The following is a 6,408-nucleotide window of genomic DNA, read 5'->3' on the forward strand; positions in this document are numbered from 1 at the left end:
GGTATGTAAACAGGGGCATGCTACAGGGACAGCATGGGGGGAGCTCTGCCCCACCTGCCTGGAGGAAAACGAGATGAGCATCTGGCACGCAACCCTTCCTCATGTCTCCATCTGCCCCACAGACTGGAGCAATCTGCATCGCTAGGTCTAATGGCAGATATTCCCTTCCCTACCCTCACATCGTTGTAGCACCCTGAGCATGACTCGCTCCAGGGGAGCCCCTGTCACCCTTGGCCCTCATTTCTCTGGCAGTAAGAGGAGGCATCACCAGCAGGCACTTATCTCATCCCCTTCTGCCCCTCACCTGGGCTGTCCCAACTCCAGAGCATTTGTCCCCAGGAGCTGGACTGAAACGCAGGGATGTCTTGACAGAGCTTCCTGCGGGGGCTGCCTGCTCTCATGCTGACACCGGGGCATTTTGGGGAACCCTGATGCCCTTCAGCAGCACCTGTGGGCAGGGGGCTCAGCTCTTCCCCATGTCAGTCCCCTCCTGGGATCCTGCGTCAACGCCTGGGGCACAGACCAAGGTTCATGGCAGGGACGTCTGACTCACCCCATCAGCTGATGCCATGTGCTGAAAAACACCACCCTTCATCCAGTGTTTTTATCAGGCCTGGAAGACCTTTGCGCTTGGGCTGGGTGCGGTGTGTTTACATTTCCCTGTTTATCCAAGGTAACAGAGAAGGCCACGAGGGGAGCAGGGAGTGGTAAAGCCAGTTTCAGTGCTTTACGGTCTCGGCCCTCAGCCCTCAGGCAGGGTCTACCTATTTAAAGGGTGCTGGAGGGCTGGTCTTACCATCCCAAGGAGAGCCGTGCCGAGGACAGCAATCGGGGCTGCTGCTGGAAGAGGTGCGGATCCTCTCTGCTCGCCAAAGCGGAGGTTTGAACGTTTGCATTTATAGCCAGGGGGGCTGGCAAGTGTATTGGGGTCGTGTGTGTTTGTGTGTGTGTGTGGTGGTGGTGGGGCTGTGCATTGTCACAGGAAAGCCATTTTGCAGCCATGCAGGGGGGCCGGGCCCCACCGTTAGGACCCTGCTGTGTCTAGCAGGCCCTGAGCCAAGGCAAGTTGGAGACAGCCCCTGGCTCTGTGGTTGAACGCAGAGTGCTTGCTGCAATTGCTTTTGCTGGGTTGTTTTTCTGCAGTTTTTGGAAGTTAAAGTCGCTCCCCTGGGAGCAGTGCGCGGCAGAGCTGGGGAGCAGCAGGGAGCACTCGGAGCAGTGGGAGCACGGATGCCTGCTGGCCAGGGCACGCTGATCCCGCAGCTGGGCTGGGCTGGGCAGGGACGCCGTGCCCCTGGCCACCTGGTGTCTGTGCAGGCAGGGGCTGAGCGCACAGGCTTGCTCACAGCCTGTGTGGAGGACACGCTTTGGGCCTGAGCTGGTTTACTATTTCCTTTAACTCTTTTTGGTTGAAACCACCTGCCCAGGCTTTGCCGGGTGCATAGAGCTGGGGGTAGTTGTTGCTGGGGGACAGAGATGACACCGAGAGGGACAGGGCAGCTGTGAGGATCTGTGGTGGAGTGAGATCTCTGGGAAGATGAATATTGTCTCTGTTGTTTGGGGGGCAGATATTTGGGGCAGATGAGCGAGGTCCTGGCTGCTCACAGCATGATGACATACCTGTGGCAGGACATACCATGTGGACAGGACATGTCCCTGGAGAGCCAGGAGCAGCAATGCCGTGGTACACCCTGGAGCTAGGCGCCAGACCTGTTTGCATAGCTGGGGCCACCTAGGTCCAAGGGTGATGAATTCAGGGCCGAGTCAGTGCCCAGCTGGGCTGAGGAGGGGCTAATGGCGATTGGCATGGCCGAGTCCAGAGACCAAAGTGCAGCTGAAAGAGCCATGTTCCACCTTTGGACTGCAGTGCTCTTTAAACTTTCCAGGTGGTGCAGCCTGTCAGGGTGCAGTACATGTTGCGGCTGTGCCCTTGCCATGGCACAAGGGCCAGTGAAGGTGAGCGAGGCAAGAGGCCCGCGTCACCCAACCCACACTCTTGCAGAGGGTCTGGGAGTGAAGGGAGCCGTGGCTGCTCGGGCAAGGGAAGGGTTCTCGTGCGATACCTTGCAGTGCAGCCTTGTGTTACAAGAGCAACCATTAACCTCTTCCCTTGTCCTTCCCTTCCAGCTTGGAGGCAGCAGGAGGATGTGGAACCCCAACCAAGGTAAGGGGGCTTGGCATTGCCTAGGCAGAGCCACGGGCACTGCCTGGCCCTTGCAGCCTGGAGCGTGGTTGCGTGCAATCTCCACTGACACCCAAAGGATTGCTTTGTTATCAAAGGGGGATGGGGCATTGTTTGTGACAAGAGGGAGCTAGGCTGGGGCACATCCTTTGGATGCAGGGGTACGCAAGCTCCCTGCAGGCATCAGCTGTCCAGAGAGAGCCATGGGGTCTGGCTGTGCTTGCAAACATACACTCTTTTCTTTCTAGGAACACCTGGAGGGGTGCCACCACCACAAGCCCCTGCAACCTATCCTGGCTACCCTCCAGCACCATCTGCCCCCCCTGCGGCTCATCCCATGGGACCCCCGGGTGGCTACCCCTGTGGTCCCCCTCCGCCTGGCCCCCACCCACCAGGGCCTCACCCCCATGGGCACCACCCACCAGGGCATCACCACCACGGGCACCACCCACCAGGGCATCACCACCATGGGCCCCACCCACCATGCCCACCTGACTGCCATCAGAAGCATCATAAGAAGCACAAGAAGAAACACTCGAAGTCCAGCCATAAGCACCATGGAGGCAAGGTAAGGAGGAAGAGGTCCCGCTCTGATCTTCTTGTACAATCCTATAGTCATCCCACACATGCTGTAGCTCTCTAGGCAGGTTTGTCTGGGCTAGAGATGTTGTGGTGATGTATTGAAACATCAGCCATGTCATTTTTTGAAGTCATTCCAAACAGTAGGACTGACACAGCTCAATGCACCAGAGGAGCCCTGACACACATATCAGATGTACTGAATCCCAGGACTTCCTTCTGCTTACCAGTGGGCCATGCCTTTATAAGGCTCAGTGTCCTTCATCACAGAAGCAGTTCAGTTCCCTCTTCAGATTCACTACTGTGGAGCCACTTATTTCCCAGAGAATTTCTTTTTCCCTTTTTGTTTTTGAGGATTTTTAAGTGTACACTTTTCTCCAAAAAATGTGGTAATTTCAATAGTCATTGAAAGCATTTCTTTGTTTTCCTTCCTCAGCCTTTGGAGAGTTGGTTTTTGCCTTTCAAAGGCTGGTAAGGAGTTCGCTTAAGAATTGCCCATGGACTACTTCTGCGTCGAACACAGAATGTAAATGGTGCCAGATTGTAGCGCTAAATACTCTTGCTATAGCGTACATGAAGTACTCAAGTGTTCGTAGAATGAGGGCTTCACTGCAATGGGGAGCTAGCAGAAGGTACACTTCATGTGCAGCTGTACAGGTTAAAAACATCTGTATCTACACATATCATGTCAAGCATCTAAAGAACAACCTAGTCTTGCACCACAAGACTGACCTGACCCCTTTGTGGCCTCTCCACTGGGACAGAGAGGAAACATGACGTAAACACCATGTCCACGTGGAGCGAGAAGATCCTCCCAAATGCTTCTGGGAGGCCTGCAGAAAGTGCCCTCTCAGTGACTGGCACCATCTGGAGGAGGTTTGATTGAGGGGCTGCTGAACAAAAACCCCAGTTCCACCACCAGACAAGCATTTTGCAAACAAACCAAACCATGAACTCCTCTTGGCATTTGGGTTTGGAAAGTTATCTGCCTTGACATTTGCCCTCACTGACAGAAAGCAGAAGTCTTCTGGAATTTAATTAGCCCGAACTTCTTTTTTAAATACCCCCCTTCCCCCCCACCCCCAGCCCTCCCACTATGTGCCTGTAATTATATTCTCCAAATGCTGTGGCAGAAAACACTGTGGTTTTGGTTTCCAACTCTATAATGTGGTTGAAAACCAGGAAACTGTAACAGTATCAGAATAAATGTTGCATACTGATTTTATTAGGAGCCATTTCATCTTAGTGCCAAGGTAGCCCCACCAAGACATTGAGATTTGTTGTCTGAGGCCTTGATATTGTGATAAATCACACATAGGCTTACCCTCAGCGTGACAGCTGGGCCCTGACATTAACACTGCTGATTACAAACTAATTAACATTAACACTGCTAATTACAACTGCAAACCTGAGTATACAACTTTTTCTAGTGTGCAAAGATGTCTGGAGAAAGGTGAGTTAGCTGGCTCTGGATGCAGTCAGAGGTGTGTGTTGCCTGCATTGCACCAGATGTGTATGCTATAGACTCAATCCTGACCCAGATTGGCAGTGGCACCGGGAAGACACCTGACCCCTTTGTGGCTCCTCCACTGGGAAAGCTCTTGCTGTTGAATTTGTGCTGGCAACTTAGTGTCAGCAGAGACGCTTGCAACAGCTCCTGCCAGCAGCTATATTTATTGCATACATCACATTGGATGGGTTTGTGAGAGCCAAACTGTAACCAGCCAGGTAGCCAGGCAAATGTGTAAAACTGTAGGATCATTAACACGTATCATAAATGGCATGAAAGAGGGGTATTTCAATGCTATTCTAAAATCATTTAATCTCTTCGTCGTCCAGCACTCAAGCAGCTCAAGCAGCAGTTCTGATTCTGACTAAAGAAGACAGCTCCTACCTGCCTGGAGATGAATCAACAGAAGAAACAAAACACGAAGATGAATGTCCTGTAAGGACTATCAGCTTGTTCCTTTTTGCTTTCTCTGTAAACTCGATTTTGCGTGTTGAGTGTTTTTCTTGTTTTTAGTTTGTAAATTCTGTAATCTGTAATCACTGCAAGAGCACAACCAGCAATTCCTTCCTCTGTCTTTAGAGAGAGCCCTTGCCTGGATGGGGATTCACTCTCATACCTCTGCGCTTCACTAAAAATGATCCATGAAGACTGCAGACAACAGCACAAGGAGTACCATGTGATCTTTTGCAGTCTGCTGTTGTGTGTGTGATTATCACTGTATGATAATGCCAGCTGCTAAAATGGATCCCACCACTTGTTAGAGCTCCTTAAATTTAATGTGAACTTTTCCCTCTGTGGCAGAAGGATTGACTGGGGAATTCGGGGGCCCTTCCCTTGCTGAGCTGCACAGATTGCCAGGGTAAAAATTTGGATAGTTGAAATAGAAAAAAGTAGTGAGTTCTCTTTCCTAGGCCTCTGAGCTCTGATTACAGGACTGTGGCATGCATACTCGATGTATAGCCAGGAGAAGTGAAAAGCCCAGCAGTGCTGCTACCACAATTTTGATGCAGAGCTGCTAGAGTTACTGTTACATTTATCTGTTTTGCCCGTTGTTGTGGCTCAAGAAGAGCCTTCCTAATCCTGTTATGGAGAGGCCTCTGTTGTCACCAAGGTCTGACTGTGGGACCCAGTGGCACAAACATGAGCAGCTCACCACATCAGAGTGAATTTCCCAAAAAGATATGCAGCCAGTCTCACAGAGATTTAATGTTAGCTCACACTGCGCTCCATACTACATGGTTCTCTGAGCTGTCAGAGGCTCCGTCAGCTCAATGGGTTGCCCAGGCATAGCCTGTGCCTTTTGCTGGCCTGGGTTTTCAGGAACTAACTTCTGTGTCCGAGATCTTCGTTGTACTGCTATCTCTGTGTGTGTGTGTGTGCGTGTGTGTGTGTGTGTGTGGGCAGTAGACTCCATACCTGGAAGGGAGGCTGAGTGTCTTTCCTAGAATGGTTACCCTCTCAGCATGGCTTCTCACTGGATGCTGTCATGTTTCATTCTGTAACATCTCAAGAAGCTCACCTTACAGCTTTCCTTTTCAAAAGAAGGAAAAACGCAGCAGTTGCTATAGCACACACAGCAACACTTTCCCACAGCCATGCCTGCACTGGCTTGCCTTTTGCATCTGCTGGGAGTGTCTCCTTGCATCCATGCTGCAGGCTCCTCTGCACCCCCTGCCTGAGGGACCCCTGCACAAAACCCACCTCCTGCCCAACCTCTCCTCTCCATGCCACCTCCACAGCCCTGACTTCTGCCTTACAGAAATGCCCAGTTCTTTGGGTGATCGCCTGACCCACTTTCCATGCTCTAGACACACAAATGCTGGATGAAAGAGGAGCTGCAGAAGGTATGGGGTAAGCTTGATTCAGGTGCGACACCACCTTTGCAGTGGGGAAAGGCACACAGAATAGTTCGGGCTGGAAGGGGTGTCTGGAGAGCACCCGGTCCAATTCCCATGCTCAAGCAGGGTCAGCTAGCACAGGTTGTCCAGGATCATGCCCAGTCAGGTTTTGAACATCTCCGAGGATGGAGAATCCACAACCTCTCTGCGCAACCTGCAATGCTGAACCACCCTCACAGTAAAAAACACCCTCATACTTCTAATCAAAGAAGGGCAACACCACAGAAACAATCACACCC

The sequence above is a fragment of the Dromaius novaehollandiae genome, chromosome 7 (genome assembly GCF_036370855.1).
Source record: "Dromaius novaehollandiae isolate bDroNov1 chromosome 7, bDroNov1.hap1, whole genome shotgun sequence".
Classification (NCBI taxonomy): Eukaryota; Metazoa; Chordata; class Aves; order Casuariiformes; family Dromaiidae; genus Dromaius; species Dromaius novaehollandiae.